Below are 3,828 nucleotides of genomic sequence, written 5' to 3' on the forward strand. Positions count from 1 at the left end.
TTATTTTTGACATACATTATGATCAATATTTGACCATTACAAATAAGAGTATCATTAGTAATTAATATGAAATATCAAACCAGTTATATGTTTGCCTTTTATGCGAATAGTGATTAGCCCAAATGAAGATTACTATTTGGCCCAAATTACAAACATATTTGCAGTAATAAATATGTGATAATCATATGTTTTTCCATGTGAATAGTAAGACGGTCCAAAGAAAGACTTATTGTTTGATAGGACTACTATCAATGTTTGATTACTACATTGACTGTACCACTTACAAGTTAATATTTTTGTCTAAAGACTGAATATTAATGTTGTGTTGTGTAACTCGTGATGTACCCCATCATCTTTGAATTTAAGTATTAAAGTCGAATGTGAGTTTGATTGCAAGAATGATTGCAATTTGTTTTGTTCTTTTACTAGTACTGCAAATATTTCTGCTCAAATTAAGAACATCTCATTACTGAATGGGACAAACTTTAATGTCTATAAGGAAGCCGTAGAACTTATTCTCGATTGTATGGATTTAGATCTGGCACTTCAGGTGGAGAAATTCATTTCTACTCTAGAAATCCTCGATGAGGTTAAAGTTGATAAATTAGAACACTCTAATCGAATGTATCTAATGATCATGAAACGCTTTATTCTAGAAGTGTTTTGAGACTATATTTCTAAGGTTCAGAATGCAAGGAAGTTTCTTGAATAAATAGAACCATACTTTTCCAAAAATGAAAAGACAGATACGAGTAGCTTTTTGGCTAAACTCATCTGCATGAAGTATAAAGGCAAATGGATTATAAGGGAGTATATTATAGAGATGTCTAATCTCGCATCAAAACTCAAGTCATTTAAGTTAGAGCTTGGTGATGAGTTGCTCGTGCACTTGGTTTTGATCTTGCTTCCTGCACACTTTAGACAATTCAAAGTGAGCTATGAAACTCAGAAGGACAAATTGTCTCTCAAGGAGTTTACATCTCACTGTGTATAAGAGAAAGAGAGGATGCAGAGAGATAAGACTAAAAGTGTTCCTTTGACTATGACCTCTCAGAATAAGAAAAGAAAGAACAATAATGATGATGTAAAAGGATTATTTGTGTTTTTCCTAAGAGAATGTGGAATTGTTTCACAATACATTATGTCAGGGAAACCTAGTATAAAGGGTGTTGTTAAGCGATGAAACCGAACTCTTAAGGATATGGTGAGAATTATGATTAGTCATTCTTCCTTACTAGAGTCTCTTTTGGGTGAAGAATTAAAGATCACAGTTTACATCCTTAATAGGGTGAAGTAAAGCACTTAACAAAACTACATATGAGTTTTGGACTAATAAAAGACCAAGCTTAAAAGCATGCACATTTGGGGTTTTCTAGCTGAGGTGCGGCCTTATAGATCGCATGAAAGGAAACTGGACTCAAGACTGTTAGCTGTTATTTTGTTGGCTACGTTGAACGCTCTTAGAGCTATAAATTTTATGATCCTACTTCAATACTTTTTATTGAGACGGGAAATGCAAGATTTCTTGAGGAAATTGATTTTGGGAAGGAATAGAACATAAGGAATTTTGTCTTTGAGGAAAATTTGTCACTAATGATGAACAAGTTCTTGTGCCTATTGCCACTCAAGGAACAACTTCGATAATAGAAGATAATTTCAGAATATTGTTTCTGACAATATTCTTGAACAAGACAACAATGAGGTTCTCCCTCAAGTAACTATAAAACAAATTCAACAACCTGAAGAAGTATAAGTGTCATTAAGGAGATCCACTAGAGAGATGAGAAGTGCAATTCCTGATGATTATATTGTATTTCTTCAAGAACATGAGGATGACATCAGGTTAATAGAGGATGATCCATTGAACTTTTGTCAAGCCATGAAAATTTCTAACTCTCAAAAGTGGATTGATGCCATGAAGGATGAGATGAAGTCTATGCATGATAATGACGTTTAAGATCTTATCGAATTACTTGAAGGTGCGAAACCTATTGGTTGAAAATGGATATTTAAAACCAAGAGGGATTCAAATGGTAATATTGATAGATATAAAGCTCATCTAGTTGTTAAAGGCTACACTCAGAAAGAAGACATTGATTATAAAGAAACCTTCTCTCCAATATCTTTGAAGATTTGAATAATATTGGCACTAGTAGCTCATTTTGATTTAAAGCTATATCAGATGGATGTTAAGACTGCGTTTCTAAATGGTGACGTTAAAGAAATGATCTATACGGTACAACCAGAAAACTTTGTGTCAATTGGCTCAAAGTCAATGGTATGTAAATTAAAGAAATCTATCTATGACCATAAACAAGCTTCTCGTCAATGGAATCACAAGTTTCATCAAGTTATTACCTCGTATGGTTTTGAGGCAAATAAAGTTGATGATTGTGTGTATCACAGGTTAAGTGAGAGTAAATTTATATTACTGATATTATATGTCGATGATGTATTGCTTGCGAGCAATGATATGAGACTATTGCATGAGACCAAGAGATTTCTAACGAAGAATTTCGAAATGAAAGATCTTGGTAAAGCTTCTTTTGTATTAGGTATTTAGATACTAAGAGATTTCTCTCAAGGTATCCTAAGGTTGTCAAAAGAAAGCTATATTAATAAAGTCCTAGATATATTTGGCATGAAAGAAAGTAAACCATGGGATACCCTATAGCTAAGGGAGACAATTTTAGTCTCGAACAGTGCCCCAAAAATGACCTTGAAAGATACAAGATGCAAAATATTCCTTATGCATTTGCAGTATAATGTATGTTCAAGTTTGCACACGTCCTGAAATGGCATTTGTCGTGGGAGTTCTTTTGGGAAGATATTTGAGCAATCATGTATTGCATCACTGGAAGGCAGTCAAATGTGTTATGTGTTACTTAAAGAGAACAAATGAGTACATGTTCACTTATCGGATGTCTGAGAATTTAGAGATAATTGGGTACTCCGATTCCGATTTTTGGGTGTCTAGACAATAGACACTCCACTTCTGGATATATATTTATCTTGGGTGAAGGTGATATTTCTTGGAAGTCTGCTAAACAGACGCTCATAACTCCTTCAATCATGGTTGTGGAGTTCATGGTTTGTTTTGAAACATCAGACCATGACATATGGTTGCGGAAATTTTGTCACTAGCTTACGTGTGGTTGATGGTACTAAAGGACCACCAAGAATTTATTGTGACACTAAGTCCGCGATTCTTAACTCCAACAATAATAGGAGTTCTACAAAGTCAAATTTTGTTGACATCAAGTTTCTGGTTGTTAAAGAAAGTGTTGAAAATAAACAAATTTCTATAGAACACATAAATGACAAATTTTATGCTAGCTGATACATTGACTAAGGGTTGTTGGATATTCCTTATGATTGGTGAAATACCAATCCTAGGATCTTGAATTCTAATGATTCTCACACATATATGAAACAAACGGTGCAGTGTCATACCTGAATCCATGTTCCTAGATGTGTTCCTTTGATCTGCGTTTCTGAAATAGGCTTTGTGGTATGATGGCTTTCCTCAACCAAATCCCTGATTCCTCTTGGGACTTGCGTTTTCACTCTGATGGGGAGAGAAGAAAACTGAATTTGATTTGGTGTATTGGGGACCATAACCTTCATTATGTGTTAACTTATAGGATTCCCATTATCCCATATGGGTTAACCTGATGGGTATCCACCCATTAAGCCCATATCCGTTATAACCTTTTAGAAATCTAAGGGATGTCAGTAATTAGATCACTTATAATGTAACCCAGAAAATAAATAGTTGATATCATTGTATCAAATATATGATGCTCACCTTAATTAGAAATTTATAAT

The sequence above is a fragment of the Lupinus angustifolius genome, chromosome LG19, assembly GCF_001865875.1.
Source record: "Lupinus angustifolius cultivar Tanjil chromosome LG19, LupAngTanjil_v1.0, whole genome shotgun sequence".
Classification (NCBI taxonomy): Eukaryota; Viridiplantae; Streptophyta; class Magnoliopsida; order Fabales; family Fabaceae; genus Lupinus; species Lupinus angustifolius.